At 35.4% G+C, this 25,095-nt stretch overlaps 1 protein-coding gene across 4 annotated transcripts in view; it reads right to left on the bottom strand.

The window, feature by feature from the left end:
- The window catches only part of LOC129792615 (ecdysone-induced protein 74EF), a 212,435-nt gene extending 198,683 nt beyond the window's left edge, over positions 1–13,752 (bottom strand). For all 4 annotated transcript variants that reach the window (XM_055831844.1, XM_055831845.1, XM_055831847.1 and 1 more), the window contains exon 1: positions 12,472–13,752. The gene's annotated coding sequence lies outside the window, so the exon portion shown is untranslated. The remainder of the gene's footprint in view (positions 1–12,471) is intronic.
- Positions 13,753–25,095: the final 11,343 nt, after the last annotated feature.

The raw sequence follows: 25,095 nt of genomic DNA, 5'->3' as shown, positions 1-25,095 counted from the left end.
TCATTTATTTATTTAAAGGAAAAAGTTCCCTTTAATTTGTATTTTCTTCAAAAGAGTTGTTGATGAAGAAGAAAAAAATCACCTTAAAGTAAAATGAAGAAGTTGATGAAGAAATAATTTGTATTTTCTTGAAAATTGCTGAAGAATCCACATTTACCAATTTTATTATTTTCAATATAAAACAAATTAAATTTCTTTAAAAATTGTTGGTAAAGTAAAAGAAAATAGAGAAATTGCAATAAATATATACATATTGCATTGAAAGAGAAGAAGAGGAAAAATTACCATCAGCAGCAATCACCCACCGCACACATAAAATTTCCCTTTAATTTGTATTTTCTTCAATTTTTTTGAAGAGGAAAAAGAATGGTAAATGTTGAAAAATATATATAGCAATGCCCATCGGCAACCACTTGACCACTCATATTTAACAATTTTGCATGAATTTGCACCGAATGAGACACGTACGGGAGCATTGGAGAGTGTTGTGAAAGAAAATAAATTTGTTTTGTTGAAAAAATGTACATAGCATAATTGCATGTGCCATCATCAACCACCAAAGAATGTCCAATTGCATGGTCATCATCGTGGAGCACCCAAATCCATTGAATACTGCCACGAAGAAAACATGAAAATCCCAAAATTCTCCCCAAAGGGATTTTTCCACTGTACGGAGACACATCAGCCGGTGCACCCTGTGAGCTGTCATCGCAAAATGGCAACAAATGAACAAAAATCACTGATTTTTCACAAAATGCAAAAAAACTCATATTTAACGTTGTCGCACAAGAAAGTCATGTATGGACGAGTTGTACAACTCCATGAACCCCATCTTATGGTATATGAACCATCCGCATATATATATTTATTCTTGGAGAAAAATGCAAATGTTCGAAAGAAGCCCCTTTTTGAGCCCCATGGGGTGCCCCCACAATTTTGGTCTCTTCGGACCACTTGTAGCCCATCTATCTAGCTTTCCAACGATCCCAAGCTCATTGCAATCCATCAACCCTAGACCGAGATATTGGTCAAAAACCCAAGACATGCCAAAAGCACAACACCCACGCATATCTGCAGAAGGAGGGCGCATTGGCACCAACCCTCTTGGGAGGTATTCACCTTGGCCCATAGCTACCACCTGCCCGAAGATGGGCCAAATCGAAGACCCATCAGCTTGGTCATCTCCTTGTAAGTCATCCTTGATGAATTTATAGGTTATCCAAAATGCCGGATAGACGCCACTTATCTTCGAAAATTAACGATTTTTAAATGCTCAAGCGACACAGACCACAATATCAGGGATCTTAGAAAATTAATTTAATAGAATTTCAAGAATGAGATGGAGCATGAGAAGACACAACGAAGAGATAAAATTGAGCTCCGTCGAGGCGACAAATTATGTTTGAGTGTATATAGTGAAAAGAACAAGAAGATAAAACATTGAACTGGGTCACCTAGTTCTGCCTCTCCGTTGGGGATATAATTTTAGAGGATTTCTAGCCTCTTCGTGCCATCTCCTGGTGGCGCGCGAGCCTGAAAATCTCATGAAAATGCACTTTGGCGTCAAATTTTATTGCATTCCTTGTGGTGCCGTCTCATTCGCTCACATCGGGGCGTTTATTTTAGTGCGTAGGGTTCTGCTATGGAGTACCGTGAAGCCTTTAAAGCCTGCAGCGCGCGCGCAAATTTCACAATCAGAAAAGTCACGAAAATCCATATTACAAGAAATATTTCTCCTCATGTTTTATAGAGATCAATTTTATCACAAGTGTTTCTCTTTTGCACTTGTATTGTGCAACATGATTTATACTACGAAAATTATTCACCATAAACCCCATGAGTGAGGTGCTAAGTCTGTTTGGTTAATTGTGGCCAATGACTTCGCGATAGAGGAGCGATTACATTGGACTTTGTCATATGCGTCAAAATGCTGCAATGTTCACGTGAATGCTCGAGCACAAGGACAGTTAGTTGGAGGTAAAATGCTAAAGTCATAATTCCCACCTCAAATATTTCACAGGTCAAATATTTGATCCATATTTGCAAGACATATATGGCAGCAAAATTATACGGTGTGTTGATAACTGCCAGTGTAGGCTGCCACACTTGTCCGATATTGTGTCAAAATTAATTTGAACTTTGACTTCTATCAGTGATCACCGGTGGAATTATAAAGAAGAGTTTTAATAGTAAGGAGAGATGATCTCTTAAAGTCTCTTTTCATTAAAATAACTCGCCTTTAAATGATCTTTAAAAAGAAATTGAATGGTCTGTTTTGATAAATTGGACCTCACGATCATCCACATCACGAAAGCCCACAGATCTTTTCTATGCTCTTTATAAAATAATACTGAGTGTAAAAGAACACAAATATTGTTTTTTTTTAATATACCTGCGCCTGTGCTTGACTTACCGGAAATTTCGTGGTAATTGTCCTATTGAATTTTCAAAATGGCCGACATCTTATTTTCCAATATGGCTGTTTTTAGCCCTATATTTAACATAGTTTGGAGGGTTTATCTTCATCAAATCAGTACGAATTTGATTAGAATGCATTTTTTGAGTGATCCTCTGACTTAAGATTGTAAAAGCATTCGGCAGCAATCTTGAAAAATATTGAAAAAGACCTTAAATTGATTTTTCTGTGATATTTTCGCTTCTAAAAGAAACAATAAATGATTCTCAAAATAAAACTCTTTGTATTCCACAAGATTTAAAAATACAAATAAGTTCCAATCTATCACCAGCAACATAGGTTCACTGGGTCAATCGTTCATATTTTGCACTGCGATTTTTTTCAGTGTACCCCGTTGAGTTCTTCCAAAAGCAGATGAATGAAAGAAAAGCCCTGGCGCATCCGAGCAGATGCTGCGAGATTTTTTCTTTATGTATGTTTTTCTACATTCTTCCCAACATCCATCTCTGGCTATTTCAAATGACACCACCGTTAATTTAAAAGTGAGAGAAACACAAGAAGATACATTGCTTTTTATTCCAGTCAAATTGAATTAGAAATTGAAAACGGTTTCTCTTTTTTAGTCATTCTGCAATGAAGAAGAAAGTTGTTTATCGCGCACATACACACCGAAAAAAAATCAATCATCAACTTCCAAATGTGCCTGGCGCTCACACCAATCTCGAGAAAAATGCACCTTAATTGAGCTTTTGGCACATACACAGGAAAAGCCAGAAAAGTCGCCTTGTTGTGTGTTGTCATCTCCCACCGCAATGGGAATTGCTGCATAATATGCCACAAAATCAATTTCTCTTGCGCGCGCGATTATAAAATTGCGTACGCGGGTAAATGAACGATTATGGTATTTTGCGCATTTTACTTCCGATTTAGCGCTTGACGAATTGCACACGATTGCGTTTTTGCCCCAGCCATTGTAATGTGCGATGCATTCACGCGAAATGCGCTTCTGCAGAAATTTTTTTTCACTGAGAACGGGAAGGAAGTGCATCAATGTGGAAACGAAGAAAAAAATGTGCAAGGGGAGGAGAAAGAAAATGAAAAGAAAGAAAAAAACGCTGGAGAAACAATTAATTGCGCCAATTTGTTAAAAGTGCTCATTAATTAAAAAATCACTCTCTATTGTTTGCTTGTGTGAATCTCCAATACATTTCTTATGCATTCTATGCACTCAATCACTTTTGAGATTTATTTAAGACAGACAATTGTATTGTTTGATGCAAGACCCCTTCGCGTCAATTTTATGTGGGGAAAAGGAAAATTAAATGGATATTGGGTATTAGATGGGCTCACTTCGTTGTGACTCAATAGATTGGTAATACCATGATAAGAATTCCACGCGTGCTCGTAATAATATAATTTACACGGTAGATGTCGCCATTGTGGTTGGAGCCCTCTAGTGAGCAATTTTAATGCAGTAAATTTTAACATTTATTTTAAGAATATTTGCAAAAAATTATATTTTGTGTCAAAAAAAAAAAATTTAAAAAAGTCAAACGTTAAAAAGATATCAAACATAAAAAATAAAGTTAATCGTTGGAAAGGAATCACAGCTAACTGAGACCAAATGTCATAGATGAAGTTTCATATTTTAAATTCAAACATAAAATTTTGTAAATGTCAAATAATTAACAAAAAAATGCCTTTGACAACGGAAATGAACTTAAGAAAAAACGTCAAACATAAAAAATTAAACGTCTAACGTTAGCAAAGAAAAAACAAAAATAAAAAGGAACTTCAAACGTTAGAAAAAAACGTTCAACTGTCGTTTTATAAAAGTTATTTTATGAAAGGAATTCCAAAACAAACACAACTTTGCTTTGATGTAAATTTATTGTTATCTTCAAATTAATAATTTTAAAAACATACAGCATTTATGTATGAAGCAAAAGTTCAATGAAGCATGAAATTTTAACCATAGGTACCACATTAAAAAATTACAAACATATAGAATTTTGTAATGCAAGAAATGATATAAAACGATAGGAAATAGACTTTAAAAAAATTATTCATTATAAACAATTAGGTTCAATTTAAAAGCTTAAAAAGCACTGAATTTAAGCCGAAAACGTACTTAATTCATGGCCAAAAAGTATTAAACTTAGGCCCAAAATTTATTATATTTAATGATTAAAATAAAAGTAATAATTTCAAGCTTTTAAAGGACATAACTTAAGCCTAAATGTAGTAAATTCAAGCCGACTTTTGAGAAGAAATTGTCTCTAATTTAAAAACTAACTGCAAATAACATTTCTTCGCCACATAGAGGTTCAATCATTTCAAAAATCAATCCCTTTTAGCAGTACGTTGAACTTCCAAAGCTTCAAGCTCGCACATTGCTGGGGCAAAACATAATGCAATTTGCTGGAATTATTAAGCTGAAAATCTCCCTGTGTATGCACTGCGGCTCTTCCGTATGTTATTTTCTAAAAATACATAGCTCATGTACTAATTCTGCGTGCAGCTTTCCCGCGAAAGATCCCACACCACCCGTCTAATTTTCCCGTGAGGCAAATCGAACAGGTTCAATGGGCACAGGTTCTCTGCATGGACACCCAGAAAATTATGATGTTATAGTGGCACCAGAAAATTGTTAGCTATAAGCTGTAAGTGCGGGATGCATCTCAATAAAGTGAGTGGTCGGATCTGAAAAAAATGTTGGCAGCTTTTGGCACGCTTCGCTTACGAGAGTGACTGTTTTGAGGGAAAGACGAGAGAGAGAGAGAGAAAAAAACACTCAGAAATCGCGTCGTAACCTTTCACGAGTTCAATGAAATGGAAATGTGTGGAAAATTCTCAATTTTTTTCCTTCTCTTCTCTCTCTCTTTATTTATTTCACTTTCAACGATAATTTGAATACGAGCAACAATAGGAGGAATTATACATGAATTTGCATGAATTGAGCATTTAACACTCTTTCAGAGCCCGCGAGAGGTGTATGGAAAGAGTCTCAAGCTATAAAATATTAATTATTAATTTATCATCGTGACGCATTTTCACGATACCAATGTTTGTGTCTGCCAACATCTCTCATGCGTTTTTATTTTTTTTTTTATGTTAAATTGAAGTTCCGAATCTCTTCTGTTAAATGCTATATTGACGGTTGGATTTGATGGCTTGTGGTCACAGCGATAGCAATTTGGTTTATCGAGGAAATTTTGTTGACAATTTTAACCCCCCAAAAATCGTTGAACTCTTTTTAATCATTCAATGTTATTTACAACCACGGACATGCCTGTTTGGGTTGCAGAGATCAATCGCCGTTGTAGAGTCTGGGGAAAGATTGAGGGGCTAAAGACCCAGCAAAAGGAACCAATAAAATGTATTTTTAAATTTATTACGTCATTGGTAAATTTTCAAAAAAATATTTTTTATTCAAGTCAAAATAACTGATAACGGGTGAAATTCTCTAGTCAGACAGATTTAAGATTCCTTAAGAAAGAGTTAAGTAATTTTAAGAATCTTTAAGCTTCCTTCCTAAGTTTTCATAAGATACTTAAGATTCCTTAGGAAAAAACTTCAGATTTGTTCCTTAAGCTTAAAAATTTAAGATTTTTAAGCTTTCTTAAGAGAAACTTAAGATTTCTTCAGTCAATCGGGCTAAATATGATTAAAATTTTGGCTAAATTTTGGCTTCGGGCATCAAAATTCGTAAAAATCATCAAAATATGTGCATTTCACTCGATTTACTTAAGAATTCTTAAATTTCCCTTAAGAAAACTTAAAGAATCTTAGGAAAATTTAAGTCTTTTTTAAGGAATCTTAAGTTTGTCTGAATAATGAATTTCACCCATAATGAGAGACAAAAAAAATAAGAGGGAAATGCCTATATATTGGTCTGAATTCTGGGATCAAAATTTCAAGACTTTCAAGATGGGTTTTATTCAGAGACCAAAAATCTTTGAAATTTCAAGAACTCGTTATGAAATTTCAACATTTTTAAGGGTTTCTCGCTCGCAAAATATGATCTAATGAAGCCCTAATATTATAGATAAATTTTAAATGAAATGAAATTTGAAAATTTAAAATTCCAAGGTTGTCTTTATAATCAAACATAATCAAACCAACATCTTCAATTTTTTTGACTCAGACTTGATACATAGACTTAGTTTGATAGACTTAGCAAACGTTAATATTTAATTCAAATACAAATTATGAATATATTGACGTCTTAGTAAATTTCATAAATAAATATAAATTTATGAAATCCTCAAATCTAACAAAAAAATGTTTTTGAGTAGTTTGACATTTTATTTCGTTGTCAAGTTTTTCTAACGGCAAGTGAAAAGAATAAAAAAGATGCTGTATTACTCATAAAATATACAATTTTTTTTTTTTGGCGATTTGAAGGTTAAGAATAATTGAAATTTAAAACTAATGGGCCAAACCTTTTCTCCTCTCGAACAAGCTCTAACCCACCTAACTTTAATACATTTAACATTAGTTATTCGCAAAGTGATTGCAACATATTAATTAAACATTTTCGATGCCTTTCTAATAAATAATAACAGAATTATATTGGGTGTATCCTTGAAAAATTTATCTCAAACAGCTTGTGGCTTTTTCCGCTCGCGCATGGAAAAGTCAGGCAACATTGTCCAGAAGCATATAGGCGCTAGGGGGAAGCACACATTGTGCGCTCTCTTGGTGCCACATTAGAATAGATATTTTCAAGATTGTCGTCTTAAATGTAATTTTTCGGCAGTATATGCCTCCAATTTGGAGCCACATTGAAAGCCGCAGAAAAATACGTAAGGAGAACTAGCTTGAAGGTTAGTTTGCTCATGTGTGAGCTTTTTTTTTTCGTCTCTCTCACTCTTCCAATCGTATTGTGTGTGATCGTGGAAAATGCTGTGTGCTTGAAAAAAAAAGGCAAGTCTGTGTGCACGAGACATTGAAAAGTGTCTATGAGGTGAATGACGATTCGCTTCCGTATTAGTTCATAGGCAAAACTTTTGCTGTTTAACTGAAATTTATAAGAGAGCGAAATATATATGTATATATTGCCTAACATGAGGACAAAAACTTGCGGTATTTGATGTTTCATAAATCATAAGGGGTCCGTGAAAAGGGCCATGCTAAATGACTTCGAAATTGTCACATATATGGTGTCTTTTAGTACGAAAAATGCTTCAGATTGTTGGGTCATAAAAACATAAAATTTGCAAAGAGTTGGGAAGAATTTTGCAAGAGTTGTAGTGAACCCTCCGTTTTTAGGGAAATAAATATACATATCTCCTTATGTTTGACACTTCTTTTTTGACACTTTGCTTCAAATGTCAACAATGACATTTAACGACATTTTTGTTCAAAAATCACCTTCCATGATACTTTTCAAAGGAATTTCCCCCAAAAAACTCAATGGCAAGGTAAAACAGATAATTATTATGCTAAATACCAATTTAGTAGAGAGAGATAGAAAAAATGAAAAGTTTCCCACCCACGAGACAAAAAAAAACTCTCAAAATGGCCATAAAATGTAAAGCAAAAATGTGGTGTAAACTAGACACAATTGAAACATTAAGAGTGATACTAATAAATTAATTAAAAAACTACAATAGTTGTCTTTTCACATTTTTGGACCTAACCGAGCTTCACACCATTAAAGAGTGAAATACTAATCTTATGGGGACCGCGAGGTGAAGAGAAAAAAAAGCCACTCTTGAGTGGTTTGAAAATGAAAATGAAAAGCGAATGGCGTCTAATCGTGACGTTTTGATGCTTTAATTTCAAAAATTTTTCACTGTCATTTTTTTTTAATGTCGAAAAAAAGTAAAAACATTCATCTATTTTGCTCTGTTTTTGTGCATCGTACCTCTTCACACATTTTTTCTTCATGTGGAAGTGTGTTTGGATGTTTTTTGTGTACCACAACACAACTTCTACACTTTCACCTATAACCGCTACACGATTTTATAAATTAATTAATTCGAAATTACCAATTTATAGCTGCAGCACCACAAAATCTGTTCGTTTTATTTTCTCAAATCGAAATCCTACTGTTGGTTTTTTTTTCGAGTGTTTTATGCAAAGTTACTTTACGATCTCAATGATATTTTATTGGGAGAGAGATTTTTTATTTAGGCGCCAGGTACTTGCGAATGAAGAGACATATAAGAGAAACATCATGTGCAAAGTGATGAAAAAAAAAGATAAAAACAGATTCGTTATCGAAATTGCTTCGTTATATGCAATCTCTAGGAATTTTCTGACGTTTAACATGAGCTGTCAGAAAAGAAAAGAATAGATTTTTACAATCAGATTCGATCCTAATAATTAGAATTTAATGAGATTTACTAAAATTAGTGAATGTTTCTTTGTTTGTAGGACCGTAGCTTAGTCTGAAATCTATTCTATCAAAAACACTGAAAATTGTTTGAAAAACAATTTGACATTAAGTTACAAACGCTTGACATTTCAATTCTAACTGACGTTTGACGTTTCTTTCGTAAGCTTGACATTTATTTTTAATGCTTATGATTTTTTTCTTACTGGATTATTTTTGTAACGTTTGAAAATTCTTTTCATATTTTTTTTTAACGCAATTTTTAGCATTAAAGTCATTTGTTTTGATATGTAAAGCTTGATCTTTCTGAACTCTTATGACGTTTTTACACACAAAAACAACCACCCTGACTACACCTCTGTTCATTTGCATTTTCTGCGTAAATACATAGTCAAAATATTTTCGTAGATAACAATAAATTCTTTTTAAACTCTTTTTTTTTACATAAAATCAAGTTGATTTTCTTACACATTATCCCCCATGTGTCTGTTTCTTAATTTGCAAAACAAACTTCTTGTGTTAACCCTGTCGGAGGACTTTACTGGTAATTGCTACCAATTGGAACCTTAAAATCGTCACAGAATAAAATCTATTGGACTTATCTCGATGAATTTAGCATCTATGTGTAGGGAATTTTAATTACTTTAAGATAGCAGAGAGAAAATCTCGAGAAAAGTCTTTTCTTTGGAAGATAATTGAGGTCAAAGTCAGAATCCAACGCGGAGGATCAAATTGGTAATAACTACCAGTCAAAATCCCATACATTATTGCCATTATTTTGAGGTTATGTTTCCCCATATTTCCCAAATGAAATGCTCTTGTTCACTTTTCCTCGGTAAAAATCATTAATGTGGACTAATTTTATTGCCGGAAGTGACTAAAATGTTACTTAAAGAATCAAAGTTTGTGATGATTTAGGCGCAATAATAAATTATGTAAAATTGTAGCTAAAAAAGTCGTTTAAATTAGCAATTTTGCATCGATTCTACGCATTTTTTTTTCAGTGAGGATTTTCTCAATTAAATATTTAGTAATTCGGTGTAGGAATGCTTGAAGGAGATTGAGAATTAGTGAAACTTTCGATCCTTATTCAATAAACTGATTAATAATTAATTCTTGAGCATATTTTATCAGCTGGTAGTTATTACCAATTTGATCCTCCGCGTTGTGCCAAATATTGGGTCCTCCAAGTGTTAAGTTATGTCAAGTGCTTAAGCATCAGATTAAATTAACCGTTAGCGCCGTGCGTCAATTTTAGTCCTTGTCGCACACTAACTTAACGAAAGAAATACTTACAGAGTTTATCAGCTTAATATTAAGTGGAATTCCGCATCCCATTGACATGCAAAATATTGAGTAATCTCCGTGTCACAAATAATTACAATGCGGCTGAATCAAAAATTCCCTGCATGACTGTAATCTGACATTTTGTTGCAAAATAATGCTTGTGGGTGTTTTTTGCCGTTGCACCAGGCGCCTCCACGCAATCGCGCCTCTCCTTGACAGTGGGGCCGCCTTGTACCGTGGCAAACAGTTTTATTGCAGTGACAAATCAATTGGTGAGAGCTTTTTTTTTGCTTCATTCTCTCCTCGTTTCCACAGGAAAATATAAGATTGACGGGCGGTGAGGGGGAGGGGGTACATTGAGAAATGATCATGATGCCTTCACTCCATGTTAGTTGACAATCTGGTATTGCATGATTTATCATTTGGGCAACTATATGAACGAACATTCAATTCCGATAAAGTATGGGCGATAGTGAGAGAAGTCTCTCGTGTGGCTAATTTAAGCACACCCTGGTACATGAATATGGTTTGATATCAAAGCTGTGAGAATGGGTGAGAAACAGAGACAAACAGCACTGAATATGATTAAGCGAATCGCCTTGTTTTGTATTGCGCGCAACAACAAAACACTCGGAACAAGGATTTAAATTGACCTCCTGACGAGCTATGAGCTTTTTTATCAATCGCAATGTTTTGTATTTTTTTTCTCCATTAAGGAAATAATATTTGAATGAAGTTTTTTTTTTTAAGTTTTCCTGTATCGTAACTTTTTTCTTAAAGAAAATGGTTCATCACCCACAAAACATATCTTCTAATTCTTTTTTTTTTGCAAAAGTCCGCCATTTTCAATGTTAATGTCTTTTCTTCTCAATCACAACAATTTGAGGACATTTAGCTATTATCATTTGACGCTATTTCGTGAGCCTTGCATAAGCTTCTTAATCTTCAGCTTAAGACTGCAAAAACCTTCAGTGATTTTCTTTTAGGCAGCTCATCTTATTTTGCAAAAACGCCAAATAGTGAGAATCAAGAATTTCATATTTATGGCCGATAAATCTTTTCGATTTCAACCAAGGTTACTCGCACACTTCACTCAGTCAAAGTGTCATTTGGGCTGTCAAGACTCATAAAAACTTTGGTGTTGTGGTATTTAGAATGGTCGCAGCATTATTTTCCGCTATAAATTTTGCACCAATCGCAAAAAAAATAAATGTGGTTTGATTTTGATTTTGAACAGCAGGTACATTTTGACATGTTTGTTTTTGACATTTGTTTTTTTTGACAAATTTTTTGACACTTGTTTTGAATTGACAGATTAATAAAAAAAAAGTCTAAAACTGGCAAAGACGGCAATTTTTCTATAAAATTAATTGAGCTTTAAACCGACTTTAATTTTCAGTTTTATTTTTTTTAATGAATAAATCATTTTAAGCACTTGGAGGACCAATATTTCTATCCTAAAAACTTGGCTGTAATTTTCTCTCAAGAAAACGGTTTTTAAAATTCTTTTAAACAAAATTCGAAACCAATTTTGTCCTCCAAGTGTTTTTAGTTTAAATGAAAATAAATTTCAAAACTATCCATAATAAAATAAAATAAAATAACCTTAGGAAGTAGATATAATATATAAATCTCCCAAACGTCGTACTAATTAAAAGTAAGGAATTCTTAAAAAAAAAAACAAACTCCATGTTCTAACGCCCCCAAAAACAAAAAGCTCAGGATATCTAAAAGTTTTTAGTTTGCATTAATAATTATATTTGCTCTTGAATGCCCTCTTTAAACTTCCAATTAGTTCTAAATTCTCCCGCACAAGCCCAATTCGTTTCGAATTTGTAAACCATAACCTCACTTTTTCAAATTTCCATACTTGACTATTGGCGTCCATAGTGCAAATCAATGGCGGAAAAATCGCAGATAAAAAGCATAAAATTGTACTTTTTTTCTGCTTTCACTGCTTTCAATTTTGCAGGTGGTAAAAATTTCGGGAGAAAAAAACCCCGGAGGATTTTCCCTGTAGTAAATTGATTTATTTGGCCGCACAGAAGAAATTGGCAAAGTTAATTTGTCTTGAGAGTGTGCAAATTGGGGCCATTTTGTTTGTGTATAAATTCAATAAAGGAGTCAAGTGTAAATATTGCTCTATAAACCCCCAACAAGAAGTAAACACAGAGAGAAATGTTGTGCAATTTTGTGCAAATTTTTGATGATGACAGTTAAATAGTAAATTGTGTCACTTTTTTTTCGTTGCTTGTCCACAGCATTGTCCTCATTTGCATGATTGCATGAGGTGTATTGATTGAAATGTCTCTATGTATATTATAAACTTGCCCCCATTTTTTGGGGAAACTTACAAAAATATGGCGGACAATGCTTGCAAAGCTTGCTTAGTAAGAAAGTTCTAAAAATAGATTTTAGCACTCACCATGCAATACCGGTGACAGGATAATGTGACGTTTAATCCGTATGAATCAAATGTGAGGATAATCCTTGGATAATCCACAAAACTGATGCGTTAATCCAATTGGTCTTTTCTTCAAACACTTTTTCAAACTCTCTTTACTTTTCACTTGTTGATAATCTTCTTTCTTTCTTTTCAATTTTATTCTTTTCAGTAAGAAAATCTCGAAAACTGTCACACTCACACTTGACACTTGACTTTATTTATTTTTTCTTACGATTAAAGAGTAAATTTTCTCTTGGTACGATACACTCAATAAACTTAGGTTATATACATATATGGGATTTTGTAGAGAGTATATTCACTTTATAGCACAAAAAAGGCACAACACGGGGTTGATAGTTAAAGTTTCTTCACCATTAAAAATTATTTATATATACTTATCAAAATAAAAAAAAATATAGTCACTATTTTGATGGTGTTCGCGGTGAAGTTTATTCGGTTATTTTGGAACCTTGAACACGTTTCGGTGTAGTAATTGATGGAGAAATAAATTTATTTAAAAAAAAATACAAGGAAGTATAACGTTAAGATTGGAACATATTAAATACATATGTTCGTCCTTGTACAAGTGAGTAATGGGTTTGTGCAAAAGAGACGGGTACAAGGCGGGGAAGGAGATAAAAATTGCTCTATGAGCAATATCACGCTATCGCTATGAAAATGTTATTCTATCGATGGAAAATTGCACAGATTTTTATTCACTTTCTCATCAAACTGATAAAGTTTTCCTTTTTTTTCGTACAGTCTTTTCTCTGCACAAGGAAGTGTGCAAGAGATGCTTCACACTATTAAAAAAAACTTTTCCTCCCCTAAATATGTTTGCACTTGAACGCAACTTCACACCGAAGCGTCACCATGACGCCATTGAAAGATCCCCTTCATTAAGGGTAGTTGTTTAAATCCAACTTGCACTTATAGTATCCATTGAGTTTTGTATAAATCCAATAGTGGATATAATTATCCACGGAAGACACTGATTTAACTCAAATCACTGCCTGCAAGAAGCTCCCTCAGGGGGTGGATGACGCAAAAAAAATTCAAAAAGTAACGATCAAAAGACGGAACTACCCCGGAAATCCACCAACACCCCCGTACGATACGGAAGAGCACGAATATGAATAGTTGTGCAAAAAAGTGTACTGAAGCTGAACACAAAACAAATTTACGGAAAAATGCTCACGTGCAGTTACGCAGAGCACAGACGCGACCGCGTTGAAACCAAGCAGAAGTCATCGACTGACTGATCGGCCTGAGCTTTGGTGTGGCGGGAGGGTCTCGGGAGTTTCGCGAGCTTCGCGCAAACTCTCACACTCTTCCACTTCCACACCACAATTTCTCAGTTGTGTATACTTCTCTCGTCAATGCACATGCCAAGGCGCTCTCCTCTCGCGCTCTCGCAATTGGAGGGGGGCCACACCACTCACGGCCAATTACATTAAAAATAATGTAGAAAAACGCGCTCTCAGGCGGGAAAAGGGGGGACCCGCGCTCTGAGAAAATTCCATGTGGCGGGAAAAACTTCGCGAAGAGAATCCGCGGACGGTCTCTGTCAAGAGCAGACTCTTCCCCCAGTCACCGATCCCTTTTACCACATGGCCCCCAAAATGCCCTCCAATTTTATCGGCACAAGGGGTTGGGGGCAATGGCACGTGGCTGCTATCTTCCTTTTCATGTCCCTGAAAGCCCTGTTTAGATTAATTTTGATCGAATGATGGTGCGAAGAAAAATCAAAATATTCTTAGTTTGGAATTTCGATGGGAAAATTTTTGATATTGGTATCAGACAAGTTGGGTTTGACCAAATTTTACGTGTACTTTGAGTGGGGAAAATTCGTTTATATTTTGCATAACGTCCTTTAACCCTTCGGGGACCATAGACTCTTCAAAAAAAGGAATTGAATACGTTTCAAAATTATAGCAGTTTTTCTAACATAATTTTACTTTAAAAACCTGTTAAACTAAAAGTTCTCCAAAGGCTAATAGTTCTTCAATGTACAATTAAAAAAACTGCTAGAATTTTTCAAAACGTACAATTTTAGTATCTTCGAGATCAATAAATTCTAGTAGTTTTGCATTCATTCTATATTGAAGAATTACCAAATGGATATCTTATGTTCATTAACATGTTGAAGCTCAATAGACGCCTTAGCTTAGAATGTTTGTGATCGACAGATTCTAGCAGTTTTTCTATCATAATTTTATTTTAAAAACTTGTTGAACTAATAATTTTTCAAAGGCTAATACTTGTTCAATGTAAAATTCAATTAGTAGGAAATCGCTGGAATTTTTCAAGACGTACCGATTTTGTAGCTTCTAGATCGATAAATTCTAGCAGTTTTCTTATGAATTGAATTTTACATAAATTAATTATTTTTTGGATTTATAGCGGTATGTGTGTATGTAGGGCGCTCAGTGGTCCTCCAAGAACACGAGGAGTCTATACTCCAAGAAAAACACGCATGAACTGATACTCTGGCGACCATTCGACGACTTAACCCTTTGACGTCCACGTGAAATATTGAAACATTCAGTTTTTCTTTTTTTTATTGGTTTATTCACATTCCATTTTTGGTTCTTACAGGTTTTCCCTATACATTTTTTAATCTCCAAATTCAATTTGCGATGTTTGATGTACAATTTTATTACGATATTTATTCTCGAGATGCTATTAAAGAACATTTTTCAATGAAAACGTTTTCTTTGACATATTCCACGTATTTCTTTACATATTTTCTCAAAGAATTAACCCTTTGAGGATAATTTGAGGCTCGATCTATGTTAACAGAGAAATACTCTGTCGTTATTGGCTTGTACCCTCTCATACCCGTTTCAGAAATTTTTCTACCATCTCAGTATACCAGTGAACTACTGGCATATATTACCAATCTAACCAGAACGAACACTAGATGGAAACCCTGTGAGCCCCTGATGCTTTTACATAGCTGTGAGCTGAGAAAATCATCAATAAAACACACACCGCGTCTTCATTAACACTTTAATGCTAAAAAATCCACCCAATAAAATAGTTTTCGTCGCAAAGTATTATATACATACGTAATGTAAGTTGTGCGGATCCCCAGAATGTGGGCTTCCTGTGAGTGTGTTTACTGTGGAAGAGCAAAAAAAGCGCCACTCATGAACGATCTTGACTGCTGGCGAAACATTTTGCCTCGAACCTCGATTGGGCGACCTTCGGCGTGCTTTTTTCGCGCGCTTGCTTTTCGTCTTTTTTTTTGTGTGTATGTCCCCAAAATGCGATGTGAGGTATTCCAAATCAATTCACTTTGGGCGCTAAATCTGCAAGACGACGGACCCATGGGTAGTCGAAATGGTCAAATGGATTACGCAATCATTTTTGCACACCACCACCGTGGCGGACTGTGTGTGAAAATCATCAAATTTGGATAAATCATCAAATGGCGACCTTGCGTCGAGCACAACGTGTTTTCGGCGGAGAACGGGGGACCTTTTTTGCGCTCTTTTGCTGCCCGCACTTCAGGTGAGTCTCATAACACACTCCGGTAAACCTTGAGGTGTCGAGCTTTTAGTGTGTTCGCCGCGTACACACATTTGTGGGGAGGGGGTGTGTGTGCAAAAAAAAACCACAAAAACTCATCATTTTTTTCCATAATCACCATACAAATGGAAAAAGAGGGTGTTGATGCCTTCTTGAGCCCACTTCAAGGAAGTCAGATGACACGATGCATTGCTCACTGGCTCACAAAAATTGTAATAATTCACGCACAGCGAGATAAACTTCCTAGATAAGGAGGTGTGCGCAACAATGCTATCGCGCGACGTTTTCGGCGTGTGTGAAAAAAAGCCAACATAGCGCAGAACGCGTCATATTTTCCCCCCAAGGACCCAACCGGAATATGAATTGAAGCGCAATCTTGTGATGCTATCGGGCTGAGAGATCAACAACCTTCAAGTGGGAGAGATGCTCTTGTACCTTTGCCAACGACCAGAGGAATGGGTTATGCAACTTCATCAATCTTGGGAATGTCGTTTCATTCATGTTGATTAATACAAATCAATCGGGGAGCCCCGGCTAAGGAATACCATGAAAGTGTCATCGCCCAGGTGCTGACGACATCACCCACCTTAGAAATATGTATAAACATTAACTAAAACTTTGTATCTGAAAATTAAATAAAAGCTGAAACGTAAGGCAAAGAAGACTATTAAATTCTAGATAGTATAATACTCATTATGACCCAAACATGAAACAATTTATTTTCTCAATTTTTTATGAATTTAATTTTTTTTACAAGTTACAAATGCATCAAATTCACGCAAAAGAGGCCAAAGAAAAATGCCCTCTCTTGCCTTAAAAATGCCCTCTGAGTTTGTTTATAAAATAAATATCGGGATAAAAGAGCGCATGTTTCAATGTTTTTATGTTTCACGTTGGACGCGAAAGGGTTAAGTAACCATTACAAACAAAGACAGATAAGAAGACCTTGTAGGTAGTAAAGAAAATTTTAAGAATTTCTAAAAGTTTATTTTAAAATAAATATTTTAAGTTAAGTATAATACACATTGGAAGTGTTTTGAAAGGGTTAACACGCTCGGGTTCAAAAATTCTAGCAGTTTTTTTTACTGGAATCAACTGTCAGACGCCTTAAGGCGTCCAATAGTTTCGCACTCATATGAAACATAGAAACATTGAAACCAGCGTCCTTTTTATCAGGATATTTATACTGTGGCTGCTCTCAAGGATATGTACCTCTGAGTCAAAATGCCTTCTTTTGTCTCTTCTACGTAAATTAATGGCATTTGCATCCCGAAAAAAAAATTTTAAAAAAACCCTCGCGTCCATTGGGTCATATGTAGACGAAAACATGAAACATTGTATTTTCCCAAATTTTACTTAATTTAAATTGTTTTTCCAACTTAGAAATGCATTAAATTTACGTAAATTAAAACAAAGAAGACATTCTGACTGAGATATGTTTTCAGAGAACTTTCATAGAAAAAATATTGCGACAAAAGGAGCGTATGTTTCACGTGGATGCGAAAGTGTTAACTTAAAATGTTTCACGTTTAAGTTAGCGTATAACCCGAAGGACGCGTAAGAACTAACCCTTTAGCGTCTTATGGAAACTTGAATAAAACAACAATTAACCAATAATCATTATCTTCAATTTTTTTAGAAGCATAACTCGCCAAATGCAAAAAGTCATGTTTTTTATCAAAATATGACCTCTAAAACGAACAAGATTGTATTGTACATAAAACTTGAAACAAAAATGGCGGTTAATATGGGAATCCCAAAAACTACGAAGAAAACTAGACTTGACTCCTATTGAGTTATGCATTTGAGGAGGGAGGGGAACGTGGTATTTCGCAGAGGGGCAGCATTGCGATGGGATTTATGCTGAAATTGGTGACCAAATAGTGGTAAACAGCATTGGGAGATGACCTCTTCGGCCAAGACAAGTCGATGACGCCTGCCTCAAAATTGGCAATGACCGGTGACAAAGCGTCAATAAAGCGATAAAACAACTTTTCCACTTTCGCACAAAAACAAGCAGAAATATCCATTGAAACATTCATAAATTGCTCGATTATCTTCGACAAAAGGGTAAGTCTTCACCTTGAAAATCTCTCAGCCGGTCTAACACAAAATCAAAATTTGGCGGTACGAGCTGTGATTTACAAGAGGGACGGACCATAAAAAATCAGCATAATTCGGGGTTCAACGTTGTACAGCAACAGGGCAAATTTCATTTATACTTTCCTCGCAATTCTAAATGACCCAGAAAGCACCATTTAGAGCCCCTTTTTCCACTTTCTTCAAACTCGGTGGACACGGAAAGTCCATGTGAAATTGTATAATAGCCGAGACAATTCGGTGTCGGAAATGAAGCTCCCTCATTACAAACCCAAAGTCATTTCTATTGCAGCGGAATCACTAAACAATTGCTAAAAACTTTTTCTTCGCGCGCATTTTCATTTTAATTTCCCTTTTAGGTTCACTCACACACGGTCGCGACATGGTGAGAATTCAAAATGCAATTCTTCTCGCAAAGCCCCCGAAGTGTATTCAAATCAAAAGGGGTACACCATCGAAAAAGTAAAAGCCCTTCACGTGAAGAAAATTGCAAAAGTTCAAAACAACTTGATTTTATTCTTTCAAACTTATTGGACACTTAAATAATTTATTTAAACATAAAATCATAAATTAATTAATTTCGGTTATACACTCCCCAATTTGAAAATTTAGGAAAAATTTAAAAGGAGTTAATTTATTGAAACATGAAAAATTCTTATTCACAAAACAATTCTGATCTACCACCCAAAATGCCAAGCCATCAGATCAGGCTCAAACATGGTATAAGCATGAATTAGGGTCTCTCTATTATTTAGAAAAATTTTAAATATTAAAATTCGTGAAAACCGAATGTTTCACGTTTGAGTCTACGAACCAAGAAATCGCAAAAGGGTTGAAAAAACTTGTCTCAGCCTACATTCATTTTCTTTAAAGTCAATAACATCGGTTTCAGTATGGAGGCGCCTGGTTATTACGTGTTATTAAACAGGCGCCTCCATCAACTTTTAAACCTTTCGCGTCCATTGAGTCATACCCTAACGCAAACTTGAAACATTCAACTTTCCCGATTTTAAATTAATTTAATTACTTTTCCAAGTTAAAAATGCGTTAAATTTTAAATCAAGATGGCGAGGAAGACGTTTTGCAAGAAAATCCTGGTATAAAAACCACATGTTTCAATGTTTCATGTTTCATGAGAACGCAAAATGGTTGTATCCATTTTACCAAACCTCTATGCTCTTCTGATTTTAAAATAACAAACCCCTTTTGGTTTATAACATAATCCAGTGCTGTGCGCGCTGTGCGGATGGTTAAGTCAGTTGAGGCATCATTGTGTGTGTAAAATGAAGAAGTAAAGAAAAATGTAATGTTAATTATAACATTCATGTTTCGCTTTTATCGGAACTAATCTTGTTGGCTTCCCAACACTTTCTCAAAATGCTGCCTCTGTGTCTGTTACTCTCTCGCTGCAAAATGATGCAAAAGGAGTTATGCGAATTTTAAGGATTGAGGCATTTATGCTTCTCGAAAAAGAGGGATGTTTCAAGATGGACGCATGTTTCAAGAGGGATGGAAATTTGGGCCATTTAGGAGGTGGTACAAGGAAGCAAATTAAATGCAAGAGTACTAAACGGCAAAGCAAAGGAGCGATGTATATCGAGAATGGGGCGTTTTTTCTGTTTTTTTTTTTGTGAGGGCCTGAAGATGCCGTGGGATCCACCCCAAAATTGCCCAAATATTAGATGGTTTGATAACGGGATAAAGAACATTCCCTCCGGGACTTGTGCGATTGAGAGCGTGTCCGCGATAAGTGGGCAATTTGGCAGTCCAGGTGCACCACACTATGGCTCCTCGCGTAAAATTCCACGGAGGGGGCTGTGTTAGATTGGGCACAATGCCCAGTAATTGCGTAAAATTGCAAAACAACTGCTCCCTTTCGATGTATGATTTATTTGCGGCACGCTCATGCAACAAATTAGTAAAATTTTGGCGCGTTGTCCTCGCCGAGTCACACTGAAAAGTTTTTTGGCCTCACGATGTGAGTGAACTCTGTCGGTCACCATCATGGTCTCGCGATGAACTTTCAATATCTCTGCGTGCGAAATTTGCAGTCAAAATTGCCCCAGAGAAAAAATTCGTAACCATTTTCGGGTGAGTTGACGATCTCTGTGAAGGTGTTTCAGCCAGCAGCAATGCCAAATTGTGCAATTGCTCATTCACCTTTTAGGTGGAAAAAAAAGTTTTGCAAACGGAGTTGAAATCCATCTAGATGGGGGATTTCTTTCACAGATTCAATCAAGAGGCTTTAAAAAGAAAAATTCCAAATTAACCCTTGATTTAAAAAAAAACGAATTGGTCACGGTGACCAACAAAGTCCTCTAAGGGTTAAAATCAAAGTGCTTTTGCATTAATAAATTATGTAAAAAGGGGAAAAACTTTTTGAAATCTCCACCCGGTTTTTCCGGGGATTCGTTTAATGGACTTTCCAGGTAACCATTCCAAAGCAGTTGGATTATTTTTCCAGTTTAATTTTGAAAAATGCAGATTTACCAGCAGAGCCAGAGGCAATTTGCAAATCAAATTCATTTGAATTAAGTGATCAATTCCAGTTTAAATATGTACCTGTAACCCATATTGCATATTTATGTCACTATATATGTATGTGTATTAGAAAGACATTCCACGTGCTTTTTGTTAATTTCCTTTTAATTATTGTTTTTTTTTTAAGAACTCTTGCATCTGATCTTTGTTATTTTTAATGGAAGAAAACTTTTTCTGAAAGAAAAATTAAAAATTATTTTCTATCCATTTATTAGAAAAATTATGTAACAGGTTACCGTAAAAGATTTCAACTCACAATCCTGGCATATTAACCCTTTAAGGTCAGATGAATGGCTTTTTGTTCCATAATCTTTTTTGTTTTCTTTATGTTTTTTTGGACAAAAACTGCTAAACTTAGGTTTTGCTTAAAAACTAATGAATAGCCTGAAAGAATTAAACGTAGCATAAAATCTTAAGCCTAGATTAAAAAACTTAAGCTTAGCTTAAAAATCAAAGATCAACCATTAAGAGTTTCAGCATGGTTAAAAAAAAAACAACGTAGGTCTAGCTTCAAAATCTTAGTTAGTCCCATCTTAAAAACTTAGGCCCTTTTTAAGACTTTTAAATCGGTTTTAATAATGGATTTCACCTGCTTGACAGCTCCTGAATATTCTACGTTTACAAAAAGAAAAATTCTTAAGAAGGATTTGATTATGATAGTCCTATATTAAGATTAAAATCTTTTCTAAACTTCTAAAAACTTTTCAAGGACCGCAAATAAACTCTGTGAGATTAATGGAGTAAATATAAGTTTTGGAATTCAAAAATACTTATTTTATTTGAAGTCCAAAACTTATTGTACTCCATTAATCTCACAGAGTTTCCCTGCTCTGCCCTTAAAAAGTTAAGGAGTTTAGAGATCACAGCACTGAATTTTATAGCAATAATTTTTGACGTCATTCCTCATAAATACATTTAAGCATAAACACGACGTGCATTTAGTGTGCTTACATAAATTAACTTAACAGAAAATTATCATGGAGAATCAAGTATAATTCATTTGCCTTCTCGCACAGAGTATAGCCTAATATTATATACAAACGTGTATTATACACCTTCGAATCTGCTGCAATGCCTCAAGGGGGTAGCATTATTAGCTTTCTTATGCAAATGCGGCGAAATGTGCAAATCCGTCGACAAAATTCTCTTCTTGCGATCATCTCCGCACCATTCTTGTATATAAGAACACAAAATGCCGTTGAAGCACAAAGTTCTCATTCTAATGAGAAAATTCTTTGCCTTCTGGGAAAGTTTGAGGAGAAAAAGAGATTTCGTGGTTCACTTGGTGCAATGCAAATTTCTGCAGAATGTCGTAAAATTCGCGCGCGAGATGCTTCACGATGTTCCAAGAAGGAGATCCCCATGAAATGGGAGCCTCTGTGTGGGGCGAGGAAGAAAAGTGGCAGCAGAAAAGTGAGAGAGCAAGCCGCGAGAGGTGGCAATACATCATGAAAAGTGTAACTTCTTATATATGGTGAGTGTGCGCGCGGGATATGCAGAAGAGTGCATTGGCTGCATTGTGTTTTGACTCCCATCAGCTGCACAGAAAAGCGCACGAGGAGCCGCGGGAGAGAGTGAAAGAAATTGAGAGAAGAGTGCATTTTTGTGAGTGTTGCACATAATTGCATTTGCCGTACAATTGCACCATCTTGTTGTAGTTGAAGTGGAGAGAGAGTGTGTGTAGGGCACAGCGTTCATTCACCTCCAACTTAACTGGCCATTGGCCGATGTATTCCACTGCATCTCTTCTTTGGGATCATTCTTGGCTCTCTATGGGTTTTTTGTGTATGATGATCACTCTTCTTTTAATTTTCCTTCCTCACAACCAAATTTTCCTCGAGCAAAAAAATTAATCAAAGAGATTTAAAAAAAATCCAGATCCTCGCTCACAAGGATCAAATTAAATAAAAATGTTTCTGGAGGAAGCTCAAAAGAAATCTCTCTAGACACCCACGAAGAGCTGCAGCTCCAAGAAATTCCACCGCGAAGCATTGTTTTGCACCCAAAATGGCAGAGAAACCATCTCATGGGGAATCCGTTAAACTCCCGCCAATTGATGGAGAAATTCATGACAAATATTTCACATTGTCAGAGGCATTCCTTACGTAACTCCACATATACCAAGAACAAGAAAATATGGGGAAGAAGTAGAGGAAGATCGAGAAGAGGAAGGAAAAAAGCGACTTGTACTCTACATCCCCCTGAAGCATTCTTCGGAGCGCTCGCACCAAAGGGGTTTGTCATCGATGGAATAAAAGACTATCGATAATAAAAAAAATCTTTATTGTATTTTCTAATTGTTTATCAGAAAAGGATCTTCTTTTTTTATTATAAAATTGGACCCTAGCCTTTAATGGGTTAATCAATTTAACAAATAATGAGACATTTTAATCCTTGGAGGATTTTGATGGCCACTGTGGCCAATTCGACATTTTTTAAATCATCACAAAATAAAAAATCTCTTAAACACATCGTGATAATTTCTACTTCTGTGTGTAGGGAAGTTCCATTACTTCAAGATCTTCGAAAGAAAACTTGGAAAAATGTTTTTTTTTCTGAAAAAATGAAGATTAAAGTTTTGAGCTTAGAAACCTCGATCCTCCGTAAACACCACATCACTGTTAATTTTTATTTAATTTTTGGAAGGTTCATTTAAAAAATCATCGATTGAGCCTGAAATTGTTTGCCAAAGTGTAGCGCTTTATGCAGCGATGAATAAACTTCTTTTTATCAAAATCGATTGAGTAGATTTTTGGTAAAAATGATAAATCGACTAAAAAAAACCTTAGGGGAGAGCGGGGTTAAAAAAGTCACTTAAGGGTTTAGAAAAGGCTCAAAATATCATATTTCCCAAATAGAAAAAGCGAAATGTATAGCACATTTCTTTAGGAAATTTACTGCCCTACTATCCTTTCTAAGATCATTTTGTTCTATCTAGCTAGGAAATATGATATTTTAGGCTTTTTCCAAACCCTTAAGTGACTTTATTAGCCCCGCTCTCCCCTAAATATTTTTTTTTCCTAAATTTATGAATAAGAAATGTGTTAAACATTTCGTATTTCCCGAAAACCTTCTTTAATGTCTTATCTTAAACTAAAATTTAAGATGGATAGAAGAATTATTTATTAAATGGATTTAATGTTAGTTGGGTATTTTGGGTAATTTTGTGCATTATAAGTACATCTGCCTCTGCAATAAGCACCCCCTTTTGCAAAGGCACACAGTGTAATTGTTCCCGCGCAGAAGATAATCTCAGTTCTGTGCGATGATGTTATTACCCTTTTACGCTCAATGATTCTCAATTCTTTGACTCCATTGAGTCGACATCATCAGCACAGTTTCTCGTCATCGGCGTCAGATGGGCAGCACCGATGTGATCTACGATTCCTAGCTTGCTGTTGGGATAGGTCATAACACATTCCCAGGTGATCGTGGAGAACGATCGCCCCGGAATACAACCTAATCCACCTCTCGCCATATTATACGATCGCTCTCTGTGGAATTTACTACGCTCACAGGGAATTTCTCTGCCACACGGGATTTTTCGCACAAATTAAAATGAAGAAAAAAGTCTCACAACAATCATTCTCATCTCCCATATTCGCTATACTTGTTCCCCCCATAAAACATCCAGTGATACTCGTTCTTTCCAAATGTATCAAAATGCGCGAATATTTTAATGAATAAACAAACGCACACAACACAATCATGCTGGAAGGCAGAAAAGATCTTTCTACGCAAAAGGTCAAGCACTAAAATTTAGATAAAAATGTAATATCAACTGGTATCAATGGCGCTTGGACGCGAGATCACCTCTTGCGATCAATTCGCGGTGATCTTGGTCAAAAAAAATCCGCCTTCCGGTGAAGGATGGCCCATGGATTACAAATTCTCAATGTTCCACCGTGTGTATATACGCAAAACCCTTCCAAGCGCAAAAATTGCCGGGAAGACTTGAAAAAAAAATTATGGTGTGTATGTAATTGAATATATATCTGAAGGACACGATTGGAATCAAGTGATAGCGATGAATATGAAGCACCTTGAACGGTGTTAGTGGAAATTGAAACTATAAATTGATAAAAGGCACTTTTAGAGTCTCCAATATCGGATCTAAATAATATTGGACAGAATGTCGACTGCCGCGATAACAGCTATGGAGTTTATTTATTCTGATAACATATACCCAACTATCGCGAACTAAAATGCCATTGATTACAAACAGGGAAAAGTGGAATCGCGCGCAAAATCTTTTGGGTAAATGCACTCTTTGTTAGGATTAAAAACTTTTTTCTTCGTTGTCTTTTGTCTTTGAGAGCTTAATGACGCGTCAAAATTTTATTAATTTGAAGAAAATGATTTATTTGTATAGAAGAAAAGTCATTACATTGTTGGAAAGATAAAGATGCATTTTCATAATAATTAACA

Source organism: Lutzomyia longipalpis, chromosome 3 (assembly GCF_024334085.1).
Source record: "Lutzomyia longipalpis isolate SR_M1_2022 chromosome 3, ASM2433408v1".
Taxonomy (NCBI): domain Eukaryota; kingdom Metazoa; phylum Arthropoda; class Insecta; order Diptera; family Psychodidae; genus Lutzomyia; species Lutzomyia longipalpis.
This window is presented reverse-complemented; position numbering and strand designations above follow the sequence as displayed.